General features: G+C 40.4%; 1 protein-coding gene across 9 annotated transcripts in view; it reads right to left on the minus strand.

Annotated features, from left to right (window-relative positions):
* The window catches only part of MAST2 (microtubule associated serine/threonine kinase 2), a 207,067-nt gene that overhangs the window by 63,979 nt on the left and 116,458 nt on the right, over positions 1-26,630 (minus strand). The gene's annotated exons all lie outside the window — the stretch shown is intronic.

Consider the following 26,630-nt stretch of genomic DNA (forward strand, 5'->3'; position numbering starts at 1 on the left):
AAAAATCCAAAATCATGCTGGCTGGGGTTTCTTTATGTTTATGATGATAAATATCAAGTGGATCCATACTACATCTACTTAGGTAACGCACTCTCTCTCCAAGACAACTCACAACTCAAGACTAATTCACATCTTCTCCCCAAACCTCCAGTACTTCTTCAGTTCCCCAAATCCTATCCTCATCTGCTGACTTGGCTTTTTATTCAACTAGGGGTAAAAAGAATCAAAACAAAAAGAAGTACTACATATTTCTGCTCCCCCAAATCTTACTAGCCTGGAGAATTTCCTGGTGGTCCAGTAGTTAAGAATCCGCCTTCCAGTGCAGGGGACGCAAGTTTGATCCCTGGTCAGGCAACTAAGATCCCCACACACTGTGGGGCAACTAAGCCCATGTGCCATAACTACTGAGCCTGTGTGCTCTGGAGTCCACATGCCACAGCTAGAGCCCGTGTGTCACAACAAAAGATCCTGAATGTCTCAGCTAAGCTCTGATTCAGTCAAAAATAAATAATTTTTTTTTAAATCTATCAGCCTGAATCTGTATACATATACTATACTGACTTTCCCATCAACAACAGCAGAAGACCATGTTGCTATGAAAGTCAACTCCCTGACTCGCTATTCAAGAAGTCTGTACCTCCACTGTCTTCCTTCTCCTATAACACAAACTTCTACATCCTACTGGGTCATTCTCATCATCATAAAAACATGCTGTAATTTCTTACATATCAAGAAAATTAGAATAAAAACTTTCATAGACCTCTCCCAACTTTGCTCCCCTGTTTAGGAAAAAGTCCATGTAGGGATTCTGTACTTGTTATCCTATCTCATTTCCTATTATCTCTCTTTTTTTTTTTAAATTATTTTTGGCTGTGCTGGGTCTTTGTTGCTGCACAGGTTTTTCTCCAGTTGTGGAGGAGGGGCACTCTCCAGCTGTGGTACGTGGGCTTCTCATTGCCGTGGCCTCTCTTGTTGCAGAGCATGGTCTTAGTTGCTCTGAGGCATGTGGGATCCTCCCTGATTAGGGATCGAACTCATCTCCCATATTGGGAAGTGACTCCTTTACCACTGAGCCACAAAGGAAGGCCCTTCTATTCTCTATTTAACCCACTCTAGACTAGATAATCAACATCTTTGTTGCCTATTATCAAGGTCATCACTGCTGCTAAGTCGCTTCAGTCGTGTCCGACTCTGTGCAACCCCATAGATGGCAGCTCGCTAGGCTCCTCTGTCCCTGGGATTCTCCAGGCAAGAATACTAGAGTGGGTTGCCATTTCTCCAATGCATGAAAGTGAAAAGTAAAAGTGAAGTCGCTCAGTCGTGCCCAACTCTTACCGACCCCATGGACTGCAGCATACCAGGCTCCTCCGTGCATGGGATTTTCCAGGCAAGAGTACTGGAGTGGGGTGCCATTGCCTTCTCCGAAGGTCATCACTAACAACAGTCAATTCTCAATCCTTGTCTTATGTAACCTCTCAACATCATTCAACAGTTATAACTTCCTCTTCTAAAAAACAAATTGGGATTCAATTTATATTCAATTAGGTGTTCTGTTCAATGAGCCCTGACAACTGTACCCATTTATATAACACATCCAAAACAAAAGACAGTGATTCTATTACCCCAGAAAGTCCCCAAGTGCCCCTTCTGGTCAAAGCTACTGTGAGTCCATTTTATTTCCTTTACTGGCTTATTAACTATCAGTTCAGTTCAGTTCAACCATAGCTTTGACTAGACAGACCTTTGCTGGCAAAATGTCATCTCTGGTTTTTAATACTCTGTCTAGGTTTGTCATACTTTATGGAATGTACATATGAAATCACATTAACCCTTAGAAAGCTTATTTGGACCGAGGGGATCTTGAGCAGAAAGACACCCAAGGTCTCCTGTACTAGGGCTCACAGCACCTTCTTCAACAGGTATGCCCTCCCTCTTTAACTTACTCAATTCTACCCATTCCATAGAACCATGAGCTCGAATGTGGTTTTGCGTGAATTCTCTTTTATTCTTCCAAGCAGGATGAAAAAATGAAACAGTTTTCAGACATTAGACAACAAGCAATGTAGGACAGTGATCACTTAAAGAGAAGGGAAACAAACAAGGTGAGTCCTACAATTGCCTGGGCTTACTACCTGGAAAGACATGCCCACAACAGCACAGGGAGAAGATGGCCTGCACAGAACCTGGGGGTGGAGGAAACTTCTTAAGAAAAAGAGCAGGTGGAATCACTCCCTGGTACTCAAACAGGGTTGGGAACAGTTTGTGTTTCCACCAGACAGAGGGGGAAAACCTGGTTATTCACAAGACACTAGCAACGAAAAATTAGTCCCAAATGCTGACCTGGTCCTACCTAACAAAGCTTAAAAGCAATCCTTAAAAGACCAAATTATTTCCAAGTAATTTAACTGTGTCCCAGAATAAGGCTCAAAAATAATATTGAAAGAAGCAAAAAACAAAAAAAAAAACAAAAAAAACACACTCTGTCAAACAAAGTCAAAATCAGTAATTGGTACACAATAAAAATTACTAGGCATGGAAAAAAGGAGGAAATATGACCCATGATGTGGTGTAGGGGAGTGGGGGAGAGTAGAAATAACAGATCCAGAGATGGCACACACAGAATTAGTAGAAGAGAAATAATAAAATCATTATAACTATATTCCATATTTTCTAAACATCCTTTTTTTTTCCTTTATAAAAATTTATTTATTTTTAGCTGTGTGGATCTTCGTTGGGACATGCAGAATTCTCTCTAGTTGTGATGTGCGGGTTTAACTGCCACGCAGCAAATGGGATCTTAGTTTCCTGACCAGGAATTGAACCCTCATCCCTTGCATTGGAGGCGGATTCTTAACCACTGGATCAACGGGGAAGCCCCTATATTTTCAGTGAGGCACAGGAAAGTGTAGCATATTAAGGAGAGATTATGGATGATACTTTTAAAAATCCAAATAGGACTTTCAGAGATTAATAGTCTAAGATGAAAATTAAACAGGATGGCATTAACAGAAGATAAAGCACTGCAGAAGAAAGATGTGCCATCCTAGATACAGTGAGAAAAAAAAACTATGCAAAATGAAACAAAAAAAAAGAGAACTTTTTTCATTTTTAAAATTTATTTATTTTCATTGGAGGCTAATTACTTTACAATATTGTGGTGGGTTTTGCCATACATCGACATGAATCAGTCAAGGGTGTACATGTGTCCCCCTCATTCTGAACTCCCCCTCCACTTTCCTCCCCACCCCATCCTTCTGGGTTGTCCCAGAGCACGGGCTCTGAGCGCCCTGCTTCATGCATTGAACTTGCACTGGTCATCTATTTTACATATGGTAATATACATGTTTCAGTGCCAGAGAAAAGGGAACTTTTAAATGGAAAGAGCACCAGGGAGCTGTGCAATAACTGCTGCCAAGCACTGTGTCATTAGTCCCTGAAAGGGAGAAACAGAAAAAATATCTGCAGAAATAACTGCTGAAAATTCTCCAAATTTGAAAATTATAAACTCACAGATCTAACTGGCTCAATGAACCCCAAGCACAAGAAACATGAAGAAAAGTATCCAAAGCATATCACAATCAAATTACTTAAAATTGATGATAAAATCTTAAGAGCTGCCAGATATAAAAATTACATAACACAAAAGAATAAAGATAACAATGACAACAAAATTCTGCTTGGAAAAAGATGCAAGCCAGAAGACAGTGAAGAAATGTCTTAAAGCACTGAATCTAGAATTCAATACCAAGTGAAAATATCTTTCAAAAAAGGTAGTCCAAATAAAGACTTTTCAGACACACAAAAGCTGAAATATCCCCTTATCAACAGATCTGCACTATAATAAGTGTTAAAGAAAGTCCTTCAGGCAGAAGGAACATTATACTAGATGGAAATCTGTATCTACACAAAGAAAAGCACCAAAAATGATAAACATAAACCATTTTTCTTTTTTTATTTTTAAAATCTCTTCTTGAGACTTCCCTGGCAGTCCAGTGGTTAGGATTCTGCGCTTCCACTGCAAGAGGCACAGGTTCAATCCCTGATTGAGAAACTAAGATTCCCAAAAGCCTCTGGGCACAGCCAAAACACAAACAAAAAAACCCAAAACTCTTCTTGAATTTTAATGGAAACACAATAATTTACTGTGGGGTTTACAACACTGTTGTTCATTGCTGTTGTTCAGTTGCTCAGTTGTGTCAGACTCTTTGTGACCCCATGGACTACAGCACGCCAGGCTTCCCTGTCCTTCACTATCTCCTGGAGTTGCTCAAACTTATGTCCATCGAGTTAGTGATGCCATACAACCGTCTCATTCTCTGTCGCCCCTTTCTCCTCCTGCCTTCAATCTTTCCTGGCATCAGGGTCTTTTCCGATGAGTTGGCTCTTCACATCAGGTGGCCAAAGTATTAGAGCTTTAGCTTCAGCATCAGTCCTTCCAATGAATATTCAGGGTTGATTTTCTTTAGGATTGACTGGTTGGATCTCCTTGCAGTCCAAGGGACTCTCAAGAGTCTTCTCCAGCACCAAAATTTGAAAGCATCAGTTCTTTAGTGCTCAGTCTTCTTTATGGTCCAACTCTCACATCCATACATGACTACTGGAAAAACCATAGCTTTGAGTATTTGGACCTTTGTCAGCAAAGTGATGTCTCTGCTTTTTAATATGCTGTCTAGGTTGCAACATATGTAGATATAAAATGCATACAGAATAGCCATATCAGCAAGGCTGGGAGGGGAGAATGGAAGTATACTACTATGAAGCTCTTACATTAAGTATGAAGTGGTATAATACTACCTTAAGATAAACTAGCAGAGAAGGCAATGGCACCCTACTCCAGTACTCTTGTCTGGAAAATCCCATGGACAGAGGAGCCTGGTAGGCTGCAGTCCATGGGGTTGCAAAGAGTTGGACACGACTGAGCGACTTCACTTTTACTTTTCACTTTCATGCATTGGAGAAGGAAATGGCAACCCACTCCAGTGTTCTTGCCTGGAGAATCCCAGAGATGGTGGGCTGCCATCTATGAGGTTGAACAGAATCGGATACGACTGAAGTGACTTAGCAGCAGCAGCAGCAGCAAGATAAACTAGAAGTTAAAATTTTACATTTTAAACACTAACGCAAGTAGTGCAAAAGAAAAATAAAGTATAGAAGTCAGGCTCCTAAAATTTCTTGGGCTCCAAAATCACTGCAGATGGTGACTGCAGCTATGAAATTAAAAGACGCTTGCTCCTTGGAAGAAAAACAAACCGACAGCATATTAAAAAGCAGAGACACTACTTTGCCAACAAAGGTCATATAGTCAAAGCTATGGTTTTTTTCAGGAGCCAACTATGGATGTGAGAGTTGGATCATAAAGCTGAGCACTGAAGAATTAAAGCTTTTAAAGTGTGGTGTTGGTCCACTGGTGTGGTCCAACCAGTCCATCCTAAAGGAAATCAACCCTGAATATTTGTTGGAAGGACTGATGCTGAAGCTCCAAAACTTTGGCCACCTGATGAGAAAAACCGACTCATTGGAAAAGACCCTGATGCAGGGAAAGATTGAAGGCAGGAGGAGGAGGGGACAACAGAGGATGGCATCACCAACTTGATGAACATGAGTTTGAGAAAGCTCCAGGAGTTGGTGATAGACAGGGAAGCCTGGCAAGCTGCAGTCCATAGGGTTGGAAAGAGTCAGACATGACTGAGCAACTGAACTGAACTGAACGGATAGTTAATAAGCCAATAAAGGAAATAAAATGGACTCACAGTAGCTCAGTAGGTAAAGAATCTGCCTGCAGTGCAGGAGACCCGGGTTCGATCCCTGGGTTGGGAAGATCCTCTGGAGAAGGAAATGGCAACCCACTCCAGTATTCTTGTCTGGAAAATCTCATGGACAGAAGAGCCTGGTGGGCTGCAGTCCATGGGGTCACAAAGAGTCAGGCATGACTGAGAGACTAACACTTACTTACTTACTTAAAGGAAGGCAGAAAAAGAACAAGTATAGCTGGGCTAAACAGAAAATGATAAGCAAGAGGACAGATTTAAATCCAGTTACATTCAGTTCAGTCGCTCAGTCGTGTCCGACTCTTTGCGACCCCATGAACCGCAGCACATCAGGCCTCCCTGTCCGTCATCAACTCCCGGAGTCCACCCAAACCTATGTCCATTGAGTCAGTGATGCCATCCAACCATCTCATCCTCTGTTGTCCCCTTCTCCTCCTGCCCTCAATCTTTCCCAGCATCAGAAGTCTTTTCAAATGAGTCAGCTCTTCACATCAGGTGGCCAAAGTATTGGAGTTTCAGCTTCAACATCAGTCCTTCCAATGAACACCCAGGACTGATCTCCTTTAGGATGGACTGGTTGGATCCCCTTGCAGTCCAAGGGACGCTCAAGAGTCTTCTCCAACACCAACAGTTCAAAACCATCAATTCTTCAGCATTCAGCTTTCTTCACAGTCCAACTCTCACATCCATACATGACCACTGGAAAAACCATAGCCTTGACTAGACGGACCTTTGTGGACAAAGTAGTGTCTCTGCTTTTTAATATGCTAAGTTGGTCATAACTTTCCTTTCAAGGAGTAAGCATCTTTTAATTTCATGGCTGCAATCAGCATCTGCAGTGATTTTGGAGCCCAGAAAAATAAAGTCAGCCACTGTTTCCCCATCTATTTGCCATGAAGTGATGGGACCAGATGCCATGATCTTAGTTTTCTGAATGCTGAGCATTAGGCAATTTTTTCACTCTCCTCTTTCACTTTCATCAATTACATTAATAATCTCATAAAATGCAAATGTTCTAAATATATATTCAGCTAAAACAAAGACTGATAGATTGGATAAAAGAGCAGGACCTGACCATATGCTGTTTATTACCTGTGACAGCCAAAAACCTGGAAATCACCTCAAATGTTCACTAACAGATAAACAAATCATAATATATCCAAAAAATGGACTACTACTCAGCAATAAAAATGTATGAGCTATTGATACACACAATAAATGAATCTCAAAATAATTATGCTGAAATCAAGAAGCCAGACATAAAAGAGTACATACTGAACAATTCCATTTATATAAAATTCAAGAAAACATTAACCTATACGGACAGACAACAGATAACAGGCTTCCTGACCAGAGGCAGGGGACGTATTATAATGAGGCATAAGGACATTCAGGAGCTGCAGATACGTTTATTGTCTTGAATGATTATTGTACAAATGGTTTCAGAGACGCATACATATATCAAGATCCATCAAACTGCACCATTCATTTGTATTTATTATTTATTTGGCTACATCGGGTCTTAGTTGGGGCAAGCAGAATCTTATTTGCATTATGTGGGATCTTTCACTGAGGTGCACAGGCTCTCTAATTGTGGCACACAGGTTCCAGAGCATGCAAGCTCAGTAGCTGTGGTGCATGGGCTTAGCTGCTCCATGGCATGTGGGATCTTAGTTCCCAGACCAGGAGTCAAATCCATGTCCCCTACACTACAAGGTGGATTCTCAACCAGTGGTCCACCTGGGAAGTCCCAAATTGTACATTTTAAATATGTACAGCCTGTTATATTTCAACCACACTTCAATAAAGCTATATACTTTTTAATGTAAATAACATCAAAGTCACTTTTCTGCTTAAAACTCTGTCTCAGGGAGAGTAAAAGCCAATGTTCTTACAATGGCCGACAAGCTGTACATGGCCTGGATCTCCATTACCTCTGTCCCTCATGCTCACTCTACTTCAGCCACGTGGGCCTCCTCACTTCTCTTAGAACATGCCAAGTGTACCACTGCCTCAGGGCTTTCCCAAAGGAGGCTTCCTTTGCCCGTTTCCCTCATGACTTGCTCCCTCCTCTTTCAGGTCTTGCTCAAGTTCAGTCTTCTGAATGGATTTTCCTTTGACCATTCTATTTAAAATGGTAACATCCACCCTCCCAAATACTCTTCTCCTCCTTTCCTGATATATTTTCCTCAATAGCACTTGCCATTATGTAACATACTATGCATTTCTCATTCATTCTGTTTGCTGTCTTAGAATCCTTAAGCTCTGTGAGATCAGTCTGCACAGGCTTTGTTTATTGCTATATTTTGCAGTGCTGAGAACTCTGCCTGGCACATGGCGGACTCTCAATAAATCTGTTAAGTGGATGAATGGATGAGTATAATTTGTTACAAGAATTATAATAGAAGAGGACACTTATACACCTGATATATGTAAGGTATATCCAAACTATGTCCAAACTTCTCTTGTATGAAAACAAAGATCTCTAGAAATGGCAGGGACAGACAACTGATTCTCATTTCATTTGTCATGGTCTTATTAAAATTTGAATTAGATTCAAAACACTAAAGATCACATTTCTAGGCCACACGCCTTTTTATGAAGGTACATATAATCTCACTTGGCAAATCTGCAACAGCTGCCAGGGGAAGAAAAAAAAAAAAAGGTCAGACACCCTGGTACGGATGTCATGACTCAGCTGAGATCCAAAGCAAGAACTGCCTAATTTTTCCATTTCAACAAGCACTGGCCACTTCCCCAGGATCCTAGATGATAAAGGGCGGGTCTTCATTTTTCCATTCCAGAAGATTAAGGTACCGGATGTTTACAGAGTCAGCCACACCAACTCTCAGCTGATGGAAGGCAACCTGGAAGCCCCTGAGCTGATGCTCTGCTGCCCATTGCAAGGACTGAGTTAAGCCAGACTGCTGCCCACTACCATGCCAGTCACTTGGTCACTCACAGCAAGGTCTGGTACTTTATCTTACTACTTGCTTCACCATGGTCACCCCACCATGGATAGTGGGAGCAAGTACTAAGGCACCCTGTGCAAGCTCTGTGAAACTGCTGAACTGTGACCATATTTGGAGACCTCCCAGCCTTCAAAAATCCCTTCCCTCAGCAACTAGCAGGTACTCAAATCAAATATTTAGGAAGTCTGTTTCCCAGTTTGAAGGAATATACAGTAGGATACATGGTTGCGGACCCCTCAGTGCCTCTAATCTCCAGCCTCTCAGTTTCAGAAGTCCAGCTGCTGCTAGGGATCTAAGTACTTGGTAATGAATTGACTACTACATGGCTATTTCCTTTCTGAATTAAGAGTGTGGAAAAGACCACTTCTGCTTCATTAACTGTGATCAATAAGATAGACAAGAATCTGGAACCATTTAAGGTCATGTACTTTCAGGTGCTATTTCAGAGTAACAACTAGGATGATGTCCCTGTAAAGACTGAGAAGCTAGTAAAGTACAAGTTGCTCAGTCGTGCCTGACTCTTTGCGACCCCATGGACTATACAGTCCATGAAATTCTCCAGGCCAGAATACTAGAGTGGGTAGCTGTTCCCTTCTCCAGGGGATCTTCCCAACCCAGGGATCGAACCCAGATCTCCTGCACTGCAGGCAGATTCTTTACCAGCTGAGCTACCAGGGAAGTCCCAAGAAGATAGAGCAGGAGAAAATGCATGTTCTCTCAGTCAACAAAGGTTGCTGCTTGGAGATAAATCCACTATTTGTCTTCTGCCTGGATTATTTCAACAGCTTCCTAACTAGTCTCTCTAATTTACTCCTGTCTCCTATTGCCAGTCTGTTCTCAACACAAGCAGACACTGTGATCCTTTTAAAACATACATCAGACGATTTCATCCATTTGCCCAAAACCTCGCAAAGGCTGCTAACTTCACATGGAGACACCAAGCTACTTGGACCACTGCACCAACTGTTCCCTCCACTTGGAAAGCCCTTCCTCCACTTACACCATGGCAAATACCCCTTACCTCCTCCAATGTCACCTTCCACATTTCCCTGTGCAACACTGTGACCTGCCCCAAGAATCCCCCTTATTTTGCCTTTTTGGGGGATGGCAGCTCTCCTTGGATTAATAAAGTATTTTTTAACTCCTACTCTACTGGTTTGGAAATAATACATTTTTTATACACAGTTATTGTTACTAAACTTTTAATAGGCATTCTTGTCTCAACAGGAGTCTAAGTCTTAGGTCTAAGGATAGCTTAACTCCAGTTCTCCTTGCCCCTTCTAATATACATGTTATTTGGTCCAGTGCTTCCGGTCTATCTTGCTTTTACAATACCAAATTAGTAATTACTGTTTCATACAGTAACTGCTTGCATTGATTTACTCATATTTCCAGTTTCTTTGGTCAGCATTCCCTCCTGGATTTCACAACTTTCTTCTTTCTTCTTTTCTTCACAATTATTTCACTGAAAATCTAATATTGATAAACCTTCTCAATGTCACTGTCTGAAGATGGCTTTAGTTTTCTCAATGACTTCCACAAGTATGGAATTCTACAACCTCTTGTCGAGAGTACCTTTTTTCTCAATACCTTAAAGATGGTCCATTGTCTTATGGCTCCTGTTATTGCTGCTGAGAAGCTTGCTCTCAGGACTGTTGTTCCTTTGTAGTTAATTTTTCTTTTCTCTCTGCTTTCTTTTAAATCAAAATTTTTTTTAGATATAATTCACATCTCACAGCTTCCCTGGTGGCTCAGCTGATAAAGAATCCACCTGCAATGCAGGAGATCTGTTTTAATCCCTGGGTTGGGAAGATCCCCTGGAGAAGGGAACGGCTACCAACTCCAGTATTCTTGCCTGGAAAATTCCATGGACTATATAGTCCATAGGGTCGCACAAAGTCGGACATGACTGAGCGACTTTCACTTACTTATTTACACATATCACAGAATTCAACCTTTGAAAATGTACAATTCAGTAGTTTTTAATACACTCACCAGTGTGCAGCCACCACTGCTAATTCCAGCACATTCTCATTATTCCAAAAGAACCCCTGTACCATAAAGCAGTCACTCGCCATTCCCATCTTTCCTACCCCTCTTCCCAGGCAACCACCAAAGAACTTCTGTCTCTATGGATTCCACCTGTTCTAGATATCTCACATGAACGGAATCATATGTCATGTGGCCTTGACTCTGGCTTCTTCTACTTAGCACGTTTCATCCACAATGAAGTATTTGTCCGTACTTCATTTCTTTTCATGACTGAATAATACTCTGTTGTGTGAAGAATATACAAACATTTAATTCATCCATTCATAAACTGATGGACACTTGGGTGGTTTCTACTTTATAGCTATTTTAAATGATGTTGTTATGAATAGCTGTGTGTTTGTGTGTACATTATGTTTTCAATTTCCTTAGGTAAATGTCCTTGCTGAACTCATTCATAGGAGCACCTTTAGCTTTTGTGAATTCTTAAGGGTTCTCTAGTTCTTTTAAGACCTCTGTTTTTGGTTCTGAAATTTTACTGCAGTGTATCTAGATGGAGATTTATTTATACCTTTTGTGCTCCATGATGTTGTTTTGGTTTCTAATCAATTCTGGTCTCAGTCATTATCTCTAAATACTGCCTTTTCCCCATTTCTCTATTTTCTATATTGGACCTTGTTATTGTATCCTCCATATTTCTTAGTTCTCATTCATATTTTATACCTTTTCCATCTCTGTGCTGCATTTTAGATAAAATTTTTCTAGCTTTGTCTACAGCTCTACTATATGACCTGACTACTGAGTTTTCAAATTCAATGTTGCACTGTATTTAATTCCTTAAATTCTAATTAGCATTTTTTGGAAATTTGCCTGATCTTTTAAAATTAAATATTTTTTGTTCTCTCATTTTTATCTCCATTTACATTGTTATTCGCTTTAAATTTACTTATTCTATGGTTTTTATTCATAATGCCACTTTTAAGTTCATAGGGACCTAATCTTACTGTTCCTTTTTTCTATTGATTTCACTTACAGTGGCCTGCTTCCTTGTACAGTCTATCATTTTGTACTATAAACTCACCATTAGTGTGGCTTCACGGGAATATTGTGCTACCTGATTTGAAGGTATGTCTTTAAAATCTCTTTGAATTTGTTTTGGACAGACCTGTCAGAACTCTTTACAGCCTGGAATCAGCTCTTAAGACTAAACATATGGTATAAACTCTAGGTCCCAAATTCAGTTGAATAAAGGTTTATAGTTTAAAATTCTCAAAGAGACTTTTTCTTCTTTCTTATTAAGAACCTATTTAAAACCCAGATGAGATTAAAGAACTTCATTTCATCTCTCCATGTCAGTGGACAAAATTTTTCCCAGTCCATTCCTACACTAAGGGTAAAGCCCTTGAAGAATCCTAATTATACATGAGGTCTTAATTCTACCCTAACTTAGAGTCTCCCTATCCTAAACAAGCCCAAGGCCTCACCCTCTTTCCCCTAAAGATCTCAGGACTAATATAACACAGCACAGCTTCCTCCCTGGCCCTGTTTCTTGGAAGTTCCAACACTGGTTTCCACTGTTAGGTGTTGTTTTCATTCTTAGATTGAGGTCTCTTGGGCTTTTCCTCACATTCTACTGAATTTAGCTATGCATTTAAAATAATAATCATAATAACTAGTATTTACTAAGTGCTAACTGGGCACTGTTGAAAGCACTGTATGTAGTATCTCACATCCTATGAAGTAGGTACTGCTGCTGCTGCTAAGTCACTTCAGTCATGTCCAACTCTATGCGACCCCATAGACGGCAGCCCACCAGGCTCCCCCGTCCCTGGGATTCTCCAAGCAAGAACACTGGAGTAGGTTGCCATTTCCTTCTCCAATGCATGAAAGGGAAAAGGGAAAGTGAAGTCGCTTAGTCATGTCTAACTCCTAGCGACCCCATGGACTGCAGCCTACCAGGCTCCTCCGCCCATGGGATTTTCCAGGCAAGAGTACTGGAGTGGGGTGCCATTGCCTTCTCTGATGAAGTAGGTACTACTATAACCCTATTTATACAGATAAGGAACCTGAAACACAGAGATATTATTGTTTGGATGACTAATGAATGGGAGAGAACGGTCCTGTAATGCATTCTTAGAGCACTGCATGTCTTGGTGATCAAAGGAAAGTGGCCAATGAGACTAGAGATATTTTTTCTTTGAATGGAGTACACTTCTACTACAAATATGGGCCTTGGTAAATGAAGTTGTCTTGCGCTATCCCTGATTACATAGTATCTGGGAAGCTGTGGTATATTTGGTTTGCCTTTACTAGTTCCCATGCTTCCAAATTTCTTTAAAAGTACCAAATAAGAAGCCCACTACCAGGTTACATTTTCAGATCAGTTTCTTTGAGAGTTAGTGGTTAAAGGGAATCACAAAATATCTTGCAGTCACTCCATATGTTTGTTCAATATCCAGGTTAAACCCTGAATTAGTAACAACCCTTCTTTCCTGCCTCCTCCCTCAATAAATGGCCCAGCTGTCTGGCCTGCGCCCAAGTTTCCGTAATAGAGAAGATCAGAACACAATTCTGTTTCTATGAGGCAGTCATGGATACAGTGGCCACTCGTAGAGCCGAGCCCCAACTTTCAGTAATCAAACCTCAATATCCCAGTCGTTTTTAGTGATAATTAATCGCAAGGTTCTGGGCCGAGTGCTGGAATGAATGTAATCAAACACTGGCCTTCAGAGGCTTGCAGCTGAAGAAAATTAGATATGTGAAGGAAAAGAGCTCAGGCAACATTTACTGAACATAGGTGCCTTTTAAAAAAAGAATCTGGGACTTTGTTGGTGATACAGTGGACAAGAATCCTCCTGGCGATACAGGGGACATGGATTTCATCCCAGACAAAGATAATTATAATATGATACCATTTATAAGAGGTATCTTTTAAAAAAAAAAAAGAATCTGGGTGTCTATGCTCTACTAAAATGAATGATATGACTAAGAGGAAGGCAGAAAATCACAGGAATGTATTAGACTTCACAGTGGAAAGAGGTACTGGTAATACCATGATGCCAGCTACGCAAGAAGACTCGAAAACAGTCAGCCTAGACTGGAGCGGAAGATGAGAGGGTTCTAGGAGTGATGACGCAGCGGGGAGGGTGAGAGGGAGGATTAGATCATCGAGTGTAACCTCCTGCATTTTACCTTCTGATGGAAAATGCAGGGATGAGCAAATGACTTCTGCAGAAAATATAAAGCAAGGCAAAAGTGAGGTAATTATTACCCTCAAGAAAACAAAAATTGTAAAATAAACATAATCACTGCATACAATGACTCAACTAGGGTAACAGTTATGAAGTCATAATTGAATTGATTATAGATGAAATTATTTTTTGTTTGGTTTTTTCTTTTTTTGTTTTTAGATGAAATAATTTAAAGTGCTTATTTTTGAGAAGCAAAAATCAAGGATGGTAAGAGTGGGATAACAGAATATTTAGTTTTCTCTTATAAGCCTTAAAGAAGTCAATGGCTTTTGAAATTAGGTCCATAGATTACTTCAACAAAATAAAAATTAAATTTAAAATGACAGTGGTTTTCACATATGTTAAGTGAAGAAGAAAGGGATAGTTGGGGTAGGAAAAGAAATTTGCAGCAATCAGTAATGTAATCACAATAATTACACTGCATTTTAATTGGTACAACCATGGTTCTATCCTAGGCCATCATAGTTTAAAGGAAACTAGCAAGTGATCATCTCACCCCTCTGCTCAAAATTCTCTGACAACTGTCACAGTTAAATAAATAAATACCTAAATTAGTTATTAGCATGCCATTCACTGCCCTTCATGATATGGCCAACCCCCTGCCGATCTGTTCTACTCATCATCACCTCCCCACAAATCCACCCTCTAGATGGTCTACACCGCAATACTAAACAGGCCCATGCCATTATGTCTCCACTCCCATGCACATCTATTGCTTCTCCTCCTACCCTTGTTTCAAATGTCTACCTGACAAGTATATGTTAATTATTCTCTTCCCACTCAAGAAATTTCCTTCTCTCTTAAGCCCTTATTGAGTTCTCCAGGGCAGAATTAAAGACTGGTTTCCATAAACTGGCACTGAATTTTATATAACCTTCCATTACAGAATGTATTGTGCATCACCACATGACTCCCACCACAAGCCAAGTAGCTCTCTACAGGAGATAATTAACAAACTTAGAAGCAACAAGTAATCCTTGGCTTATTATAAACTTGTACTAGAAAACTGAATAAGTTGGAAAGCTGCCTAAGTTGTTTTATGACATCAGTATAACTTTAATTCAAAGATGAATAACAATACCCTATGAAAATTGTAGATTCATTTCCTTTATAAGCATATATGTTTTAATTCTGAGTAATACCGCAACACCAATAGTGGGTAAAACTTCTGGCACCTCAGCATAAATGAAACTAAAATGTTCTCAGTATTTTTCACCACCACTCACTTGCAGTTTAAAAAAAAAATCTTAAACTAGACTGACTCAGAATGTACTTGTCAAAACAATAAAAATTACTAATTTTATTAAATCTTGACTATTTCTTAAATACTCTGTGTGATACAGTAAGAAGTATGCATAAAACACTACTTACTGCTGAATTATCAAAGTACAATGAGTGCCTTAAAGAAGATACTTGTGCTGTTGGTTCAGTTGTGAGCCACTTTTTTCATGAACACCATTTCACAGTAATTCAGACTTAAGTTTTTGCAAAGAGTTTCTTGACATGAACAAAATAAGCCTATTATTTTAAGAAACAACTGACAGTATTTATTGCCAATGATAAAATCCAACCTTTTAAGTAAAAATCATAATTTTGAACTTATGTCAGGAGTTTGACAGCTTTCCAATATTTAGACTTTTCTGATGACTTTTCAGATCAGTATTACTGATTCTGATCAGTAATACTAGCAAATATGATTTTTAACATTGTATATTTGAAATGCAGAAACATTTTGGAGAGAAAAGAGAGAAAAGGTATTTGATAAAGTTTAACAGGATTTAAAGAAAAGCTCAAAGAAAGTTTTAAAGAAAAATTTAAGAAATTTTCTTAATTTTATAAAGGATCTCTACTCTAAACTTAGAAGAAAATTATTATACTCAAAAGAGAAACTTAAGATACATTTCTTTTAAGGTCAAAGGAAAAAACAAAAACTAAACAAAAGGGTGCCTATCCTCCTTGCTACTTCTGAACCTAATACCAGAAGCTCTGGCCAATGAAAGTTAAAAAAAAAAAGACTCAAGAAGCTGAGGATAAGATGGAAATACATGAAACGGTCAGACTTGCATATGTGAGCAATAACTACAAAGAAAATAAATGACCAGTCACAATAATAACCAAAACACTTGAAAAAATCTAATGCTAAGAAAGCCAACCAATAAAATAAAAAATGGGAAGATGAATTTCCAGAGGTTAAAAATCAATTAATAGAAATCTAAAAAAAAGACTTGCAAATATAGAATGTTTTAGACCATCAGAAATATACATAAATAGCATAAAAAATTAATGAATCAAAACTTGCAAAAGTAAAAAATAGTTGAATAGGAAAAAATGTACATGTTTTATAAATAAAATTATAAGATACTGAATGGATGAATGGATAAAGAGAAAATAAACACACAACACATTCTTTTTAATTCAGCCATTAAAAAGAATGAAGTCTAAAAATTATAAAACTACGTATGCATTTATTCTTCAACTCAGCATGCCCAATTCTAGGAATTTATTCTGAAGACATACCATGAAAATCAATTCTTCTGTGCCTAGAATCATCGTGAAAATTATTTGTGTTCTCTAACTCTTCCCCTAGTATACTAGTTCCTCAGTAGAAAGACTCTCTAATCCCCAGCCTATCCTATCTATCTGGAGAAGGAAATGGCAACCCATTCCAGTGTTCTTGCCTGGAGAATCCCATGGACGGAGGAGCCTGGCAGGCTGAAGTCCATGGGATTGTGGGGAGTCGGACACAACTGAAGTGACTGAGCATCCTATCTATCAAGACCAGAAAAGGGACCCTAGTCCCTGGGGCAATCAGGATAAGCAGGGGCCCCTCCTCCTGTAGCATCCAGGGGCATGAAAGTGAAGCTGCTACAAGAGGCCCTCCTAAAGGAGCTTAACAAATAATATTTATCTTCTGCAGCTGTGGGGCTACTGAGTTCCTGCTACCTGGATCAGTCATTACCTCTCAGAGCACCTACATCAGTTTGTACCACCTCAGAGTCTCTACGACAAGGCGCCTGTCCAAGGATGACTACTAGGAGCCAAAAGAGCAAGCCAAGGTTTTGCTCAGCTGAACGTTCAGTCAACAGTTACTAAAACGACAAGCCCTGAGGGCTTTCACAGAGACAAAATCTCCAGTTCACTTTTATGGCTAAACAATCTTCACTACAGAGCAATAGTTATAAAACACTGATCAAGGAAGTGTGTGACACTCGGGCGTCAGGTTGAAGGTCCGGGAAAGAGTCCAAGTCGACTCAAGAGTAAAGGTACCTAGAGACTTCCCTGATAGTCTAGTGGTCAAGACTCTGCACTTCCACTGCAGGGAGAACAGGCTTGATTTCTGGTCAGCAAACCACGATCCTGCATACTGCACAGTGTGGCAAAGGAAAAAAAAAAAGTAGGGGCACCTAATAGGATCACATATATAGAAAACAATCTTATGCTTACTAGGGGGTAAAGAAGAGAGAGGGATAAATTGGGAGACCGGCACTGACATATATATACTACTATACATAAAATGTCAAAGTTATGTTTTTTTCCAGTAGTTATGTATGGATGTGAGAGTTGGACCATAAAGAAGGCTGAGCGCTGAGGAATTGACGCTTTGGAACTGTGGGGCTGGAGAAGACTCTTGGAAGTCCCTTGGACTGCAAGATCAAACCAGTCAATCCTAAAGGAAATCAACCCTGAATATTCATAGGAAGGACTGATGCTGAAGCTCCAATACTTTGGCCACCTGATGTGGAGAGCTGACTCATTGGAAAAGACCCTGATGCTGGGAAAAATTGAGGAGAAGGGGGCAACAAAAACTGAGGAGAAGGATGAGATGGTTGGATGGCATCACTGCCTCAAAGGACATGAGTTTGAGGAAACTCAGGGAGATAGTGATGGACAGAGAAGCCTGGCGTGCTACAGTCCATGGGGTTGCAAAGAGTCGGACACAACTTAGCAACTGAAGAACAACAACAATATATAAAATAGATAACAAATAAGAACCTACCATATAGCACAAGTATAGCCCACCAGGCTCCTCTATCCACGGGATTCTCCAGGCAAGAATATGGGAGTGGGTTGCTATGCCCTTCTCCAGGGGATCTTCCTGACCCAGGGATTGAACCCAGGTCTCTTAGTCTCCTGCATTGGCAGGTGGGTTCTTTACCACTGGCGCCACCTAGGAAGTCCATAGCACAGGTAACTCTACACAATAATCTGTAATGACCTTTATGTGAAAAGAATCTTAACAAGAGTGGGTATATGTATGCTACTGCTAAGTCGCTTCAGTCATGTCCAACCCTGTGTGACCCCATAGACAGTAGCCCACCAGGCTCCCCCGTCCCTGGGATTCTCCAGGCAAGAACACTGGAGTGGGTTGCCATTTCCTTATCCAATGCATGAAAATGAAAAGTGAAAGTGAAGTCGCTCAGTCGTGTCCGACTCTTAGCGACCCCATGGACTTCAGCCCACCAGGCTCCTCCATCCATGGGATTTTCCAGGCGAGAGTACTGGAGTGGGTTGCCATTGCCTTCTGCGGGGTATATGTATATGTATATGTATATGTATATGTATATGTATATGTATAACTGATTCACTTTGCTGTAGAGCAGAAACTAACACAACATTGTAAACCAACCATACTCAATAAAATTTCTTTAAAAAAAGAAAAAAAGTAAGAGTACCTAACTGTACCTTAGGGTGCAGTATGTGTGCTAAGTCACTTCAGTCGTATCTGACTCTTTTCGACCCTAAGGACTGACTGTAGACCACCAGGCTCCTTTGTCCATGGGATTCCCAGGCAAGAAACTGGAGTGGGTTGCCATGCCCTCCTCCAGGGTCTCTTACATCTCCTGCATTGGCATGTGGATTCTTTACCGCTAGCACCACCTGGGAAGCCTGTACCTTAGGGTAACAAATAGGTAACAAAGTGGGGAATTCCTTTCGTGTAAACACTGTAACTAATAAATGGAAAAGCAATGGGGATATCACCTTTTTTGCAAACTCATAATAAAATAACGGATGTAAGTAATAATTATCAAAGACCACTACTATCAAAGAAAGGGAGAAACCTGACATGACCTGAGTCCTAACAGCTGTACACGGCACCAACTTCTGTTAAGTATTCTTCTCCAGGGTCCCAAATCAAATTAGAATCAGATCTAACCTACAGTTTACAGGAAATACAGAGGTCACAGGATCATGTCAAATAACTTCTCAGGGATGCAATCAGGAAAATCCAGAATGTGGGAAAGTCTACAAGGACAAACAACTCAGTCGCTTCAACAAATTAAATACAAGGAAGAAAAGGAAAGGAAAAAGAGGATGGGAAAACCAAAGATAGTTAAAGGTAGAGTGACCAGACACCCCAACTTGTCCATTATAACACTGGTTCATGCCTGATATCCCAGTGTAACTGTTAATAGAGTCCTCTTTCATTACTAAAAGCTTCCTAGTTTAGATAATAAATTATATGGTCACCCTACCTAAGAGATGAAAGTGAAAGTCGCTCAGTCATGTCTGACTCTTTGCAATCCCATGGACTATACAGTCCATGAAATTCTCCAGGCCAGAATACTGGAGTGGATAGCCTTTCCCTTCTCCAGGGGATCTTCCCAACCCAGGAATCAAACCCAGGTCTCCTGCATTGCAGGCGGATTCTTTACCAGCTGAGCTACAAGGGAAGCCCAAGAAAACTGGAGTGGGTAGCCTATCCCATTTCCAACGGATCTTCTGGAACCAGGAATCAAACTGGGGTCTTCTGCATTGCAGATGGATTCTTTACTAACTGTGCCCTAAGAGATACAGTAATCAACAAACTGTGTTGGCATAGTTCGATACTGATTTAAAAAAAAAACAAAACAACTGTCATAAAACATTTGAACACTGACTAGATATTTGATGATATTGCAAGGTAAGAGTTCTTACCTTTAGAAATACAAACTGATATATTTACAGATGAAATGACATGAGATTTGCTTTAAAACAACTGAGTGGGGGGAGAGGGAATAGGAGGGATGTAGATGAGATAATACTGATCATGAGTTGTTAACACAACTTACAGTGGGATATAAGACTACTCTCTCTACTTTGGAATATTATAGAGATTTCCCACAATACGATATTTTAAAAAGAGAGTAAGTTTTCCAGTAAACAAAATTTTCCTACTTCTAGAAACAGAAATACCCTAGAAACCTTCAGCTTCCTGCTCTTAATTCAAGAGCAAGCCTTTGGCATGTTGCCTGATAGAACTATATATTTATTCAGAGTCACTGAAGCCAGGATCTATAATTCTCTGCCATACAGTTCCCTGAGGTTAAATCACAGCTAGTATTCTTCATTACTTTATCTTTCCATAAAAATTTTTTAAAAAGGACTGCTGCTGCTAAATCACTTCAGTCGTGTCCGACTCTGTGTGACCCCATAGACGGCAGCCCACCAGGCTCCGCCGTCCCTGGGATTCTCCAGGCAAGAACACTGGAGTGGGTTGCCATTTCCTTCTCCAATGCATGAAAGTGAAGTCGCTCAGTCGTGTCCGACTCTTTGCGACCCCATGGACTGCAGCCTACCAGGCTCCTCCGTCCATGAGATTTTCCAGGCAAGAGTACTGGAGTGGGGATGCCATTGCCTTCTCCGTTAAAAAGGACTACCCCTTCCCTAACAGGAGAATCACATTTGAATATACTCTCAAGTTGTTCTTTCCCTTACACAGGAGTGGGGGTGGTGGACAGGAATGAAACACCTTAAGCTCGTCTCAATGGGCTTTTCCCACTGCCAAGAAATGGCCCAAAAGAGAATGTAGTTCGGTTTACTCATTTACTCATGAGTAAATTTTTAGTCATTTTACTCCGTGTCCTGGTGTGCCCCAGAGGGCCAGTTTTAGCTACAATAATTAGTGAGCCTGCGTGAGAAGGCAAGAGAGAACACAGCTGCTACTGCCTCATCTTAGCCAGTAACAAAACTTCCAAGGGCAGAACATAATGAGAAGTGATACCTAGAGTTACTCAAGGGAAAATCAGAATATGAGAAAACTAAAAGGAAGCAAAAGGAAAAATAATAGAAGCAAAACAAAAAAAGTGAGGATTAGCAACATGTGAATTTTCTAACAAAGACAGCAAAAAAAGTGTTACAGCAACAATAATTGTTATTCTGAACAATCTTACAGGTATTGACTTATCTAATCCTGACAGTGATACCTGAAGTCTATTACTATCCCCAGTTTAATAATGTAGAAAACTGAGACAGAAAGGGAAGTGATTTGCCTACAACAGGGCCAGAATAAGAACAAGTTCTGGAGACGTTCCTCTTTTAGAGTTACTTTGAAAAGCAGTTGTTTAAAGAAAGACAGATAAGACAAGCAGGTGTTGGTAAATGAAAATAGTGCTTTCTCTTTGGCAGGAAACAATCTTGACACTACCAAAAAAGGGTTTCAAAGGCTGCCCAGATTTGGAGGACACCCAAAGCAACACCTGTCCTTTGCCACTAAAGTCCACAGAAAGCTTCTTACACGTGTGACACAGGAAGGGCCAGAGGGCTGAATTAGTACTAGCTGCAAACTTCAACGGTGAACTTCTTGTTGCTGAAGATGTTCAACCAAAGAATAACTTTTCCACTAGAGATTGTACGAAAAGAATTTCTATGCAGTGGGAAGTAGGCTACAGCTAGAACTCTTCCTATACAAAGTTCATTCTAATGAGGACTTCTTGCTGCACTTTAGGGCTGACGAAAACAATGGCAACTCAAAACTGAATCAAAACCTAAGCCATTCTATGTTCCAGGGAGTTGCCAACACCAAGCTTCTATCCCCAGGAGGTCTAAAATCCCAATGAACAGCCCAAGACACAGGTTCCTGCTGTCTTTAGGGACATCAATTACACCAAGGACCGTATCTAGTACTCCTTCAAATATGATTTTATCAACAATACAATACCCATGTCTCAGTGCCAATCAGTAGGCTAGAATCACATTCTTAGAAGAGGTACAAGTTGACTAAAGGTTTGAGGTTAATTCAACCCAAATCACAATCGCATTTATTATGCCTCTTAAGGTTGACCATACCCATCTAGGACACTTGAAAGGTAGCATCAAGACCTGTCTGTAACAGACCCATCCCTTGTCATCAAGGAACAAATGGAAATGTACCATAAGAATTCAAAAGGTCATTATTTTTAAACTGTGTCTTTATTGTCCTTCAAATTACTATGGACAACAATCTGTGAAGTCTTAAATATATCACTAAGATGCAGAACTCAATAAAAAGGGTTAAGATTCTGAGCAGTGCCAGTTCTAACTACTATTTCTAGCCCCTTTGGGCAATGCAACCAAAAGCCTCAATAGCGGTGTCAGTTTGCCAGGGCTGCCATATCAAAGTACCACACACCCGGTGGCAAGAGACATTTATTTCCCTCCAGTTCTGGGGGCTAGAAGGTGTCAGCAGGGTTGTTTCATCTGAGGCCTCACTCCTTGGCTTGTAAATGTCTGTCTTCTCCCTCTGTATCTGTGCCCCTGTCTAAACCCCTTCTTCTGAGTTACTGTTGTTGTTCAGTCGCTAAGTCGTGTCCGACTCTTTTGAGACCTCATGGACCGTAGCCCTCCAGGCTCCTCTGTCCCTGGAATTTCCCAGGCAAGAATACTGGAGTGGGTTGCCATTTCCTTCTCCAGGGGATCTTTCTGACCCAGGGATCAAACACATGTCTCCTGCTTGGCAGGTGCATTCTTTACCACTAAGCCACCAAGGAAGCCTCCTTCTTATAAGTACACCAGTCATATTACAGCCCATCCCAAAGATCTTATTTAACCTTAATTATCTCCATGAAAATCCTATCCCCCAGTACAGTCACCTTCTAGGAACTGGAGGTTTAAAGCTTCAACAAATGAATTTTAGGGGGACACAATTCAGCCCATAAAAATAGTATGAAAAGTGAAAGTGAAAGTGAAGTTGCTCAGTCGTGTCCGACTCTTTGCAACCCCATGGACTGTAGCCTACCAGGCTCCTCAGTCCATGGAATTTTCCAGGCAAGAGTACTGCAGCGGGTTGCCATTTCCTTCTCCAGGGGATCTTCCCAACCCAGGGATCGAACCCAGGTCTCCTGCATTGCAGGCAGACGCTTTACAGTCTGAGCCACCAGGGAAGCCCTAAAAATAGTATACTCTGTGGAAATAAAAGACATCCTAATATGGCCACTGCATGGCGGCAGTATGTAGATCCTAGATCTCTCCTGGGTCATCTATTTTTAAATAGAGGTTAAATTCACTGCCAGTAGCTCTAGAATTTTCTTCACTTATTCATACTTTACTAGAATCATTTTTCTCTCTCAGCTTATATTTGCTCAGTTGCTAAATAACAGCATGTTCATTAGGCACATGTACTAATGTGCAAAAATGGTAACAATTTTGTAGAATTTAGGTTCACCATTGTGTTAATTAAAAACTCATTCTGTCCTAGACTCAGAATGTGAACTCAGAGAACAAAACTAAATTAGTGGATAACAACAATGAACGTGTGTAAAAGAATAAAATGGAATGACACATGCCTAAAAGAAGGACAGAGGTTTTTAAAAGGAAATAAAGATAATGGCATGGAAGTGAAAATGGATTAGAAATACCAACTCCCTGAGTATGAGCGGATTTGTATAAGAATGTCATGACTAGGTTACCTTGGGAAAAGAGAAGACCCGGGTCCACAAAATTACTTAGGATCAAAACATACTACATGAAAGAAGTATCTTAGATGGGGAAGCAGAACAGTATAGTTGTTGAAAACATGATCTCTGGAGCCAGATGGCTTGGGTTTTAATCCCACTTTTGCCATTTACCATCTGTTTTATCTCAAGTAATTTATTTAATCTCTCTGCACTTCTGTTTTCTCATCTGCAAAACAAGCATAACAATAATCCCTACTGCACAAACCTGGTGTGTGGATTGAATGATTTACAGATTTTTAAATAGTTAGAATGGTACTCAGCTGAGGCACTATTAAGTCCTAAAAATTTGTTTACTTACTAACTAAACACACAATAGCACATTTCATTAGAAACATTATAGCAGAGTTAAGACTACAGATACTAGAGCAAGATCCTTTGGGGCTGAATGCCAGTTTCCATTGCCTACGTGAACTGAGAACTTCCCACTGCCTACGTGAACTGAGAACTTCCCACTGCCTACGTGAACTGAGAACTTCCCACTGCCTACATGAACTGAGAACTTCCAGATGTACAAGCTGGATTTAGAAAAGGCAGAGGAACCAGAGATTAAATTGCCAACATCTGTTGGATCATAGAAAAAGCAAGGGAATTCCAGAAAAACATCTACTTCTGCTTTGCTGACTATGCAAAAACCTTCAATTGTGTGGATAACAAGACCCTGTGGAGAACTCTTAAAGAGGTGGGAATAGCAGATCACCTTACCTGCCTCCTGAGAAACCTGTGTACAGGTCAAGAAGCAACAGTCAGAACTAGATATGGAACAATGGACTGGTTCAAAATTGGGAGAAGAGTACATCAAGGTTGTATATTGTCACCCTGCTTATTTAACTTACATGCAGAATACATCATGCAAAATGCCAGGCTCAATGAATCATAAGCTGGAATCAAGATTGTCGGGAGAAATATCAACCTCAGATATGCAGATGATACCTCTCTAATGGCAGAAAGCAAAGAGAAGCTGAAAAGCCTCTTGATGAAAGTGAAAGAGGAGAGTGAAAAAGCTGGCTTAAAACTCAACATTCAAAAAGTTAAGATCACAGCATCCAGTCCCATCACTTCATGGCAAATAGCTAGGGAAAAAGTAGAATTTTATTTTCTTGGGCTCCAAAAATCACTGTAGATGGTGACTGCAGCCATAAAATAAAAAGCTCTGATAAACCTAGACAGCATATTAAAGAGCAGAGACATCACTTTGCTGACAAAGGTTTGTATAGTCGAAGCTATGGTGTTTCCAGTAGTCATCTATGGATGTGAGAGTTGGACCACAAAGAAGGCTAAGTGCCAAAGAATTGATGCTTTCAAACTGTGGTGCTAGAGAAGATTCTTGAGAGTCCCTTGGGCTTCAGTCAGTCCTAAAAGAAATCATATTGAATATTCATTGGAAGGACTGATGCTAAAGCTGAAGCTCTAATACTTTGGCCACCCGATACGAAGAGCTGACTCATTGGAAAAGACCCTGATGCTGGGAAACATTGTAGGCAGGAAGAGAAGCAGGCGATAGAGGATGAGATGGTTGGATGGCATCAACGAATCAATGGGCAAGAGTTTGAGCAAACTCCAGGAATTGGTGATGGACAGGGAGGGGGAGGCCTGGCATGCTGCAGTCCATGGGGTCACAAAGAGTCGGATACGGCTGAGTGACTGAACTGAACAACAACTGGTTACTAGCTTCCCAGAGCTCACATAGGGCTAGGAATGGACAATGCTCCCACCAGCCAGTGCAGAAAAAATCACAACGCATGGTCATCAAGTACAATACTTAGAAAGCACTGCCTCCATATAAAGAAAAAATTAGACCCACATGCTGCTCTGGGACCATCTACAAAGCCTAAAAGTAACCCTCAAAGGGATCAAACTATTTCTTTCTGATAATTTAACTGCATCTCAGAATAAAATTCAAGAACATTTAAAGAAATACAAACATAGCCAGCAAAGGTAAAATTATCTTGCTGTATCAGTGAACTGGTATGATGCATATGAGAGATATAAAAAAAGAATGGAATAAAACACTAATACAGTGACCAGACATGTGGACAAGTCTGGTGGGGTGTGGGGGGGGGGTATTTAACAAGTTGTCAATCCTAAAGCTATAAGATATTGCCTTAGATTGTGTCCTAAGAACACAGCTATCACAGGCTAGTAAGGTTGGGGAACCAAGATTCTGTAAGCCACATGGCACAGCTGAAAAAACAGGGGGTGAGGGGGCCTAGTACTTTAAGCCATGTGCCAAGACGGGGAACACCGTAGCTTGTGGGTGCTACCCAACCTACAATTTTTCTCAGTCTCATGCACCAAGCTCTAGTACCTCCAGAATAAGGTGATTTCAGGGAGGAATCAGCTTCTAATGCTGCCCTATGTCAGTCTAAACTTTCCCTCAATTGTCTTTGGAGTTTGAGTTCATATATCAAATAATGTCACTTAAGTCTGTATAATAAGTTTTGCTTCTATTTAAATTTGTCTTTTGCACATTAATTTTTTTTTCTAACAGAAAGCTTACCAAATACCTATTGATCAATCATACCTTCCTCTTATTTGAAAAACTTTTTCAATTGGTTTCTTGTCCTTCCTGAAGAACTGTCCCTTTTTAGTTTCTCCTCTGCTCTGCTACTTCCTTGTCTCCCGAATCTCTTAAAGTCAGATTGCCCCAGTCCAGGGCTCAATCCATTAACATTTCCTCCTTCTCTACTCACTGGATAATCTCATAAACCTAACGATTCATTTATAAGATGACAATTTCTAATTACATCTCTTTAGCCCAGATCTCACATATCTCTGACTGAATGTCTAATTAGCCATCTCTTGCAGTCCCCCAGTCTCAGTTCATGATAACTAAACTTTTCTAGCTGTTCAGTGCCAAATCTTCAGTTATCCTTAACTCACCATTTTCTCAGATTCTGCATCTAATCTACACTTCTTACCACCTGCACCATCATGGGTTCAAACCACTGTCTCTCACCT

Source organism: Bos taurus, chromosome 3 (assembly GCF_002263795.3).
Source record: "Bos taurus isolate L1 Dominette 01449 registration number 42190680 breed Hereford chromosome 3, ARS-UCD2.0, whole genome shotgun sequence".
Taxonomy (NCBI): Eukaryota; Metazoa; Chordata; class Mammalia; order Artiodactyla; family Bovidae; genus Bos; species Bos taurus.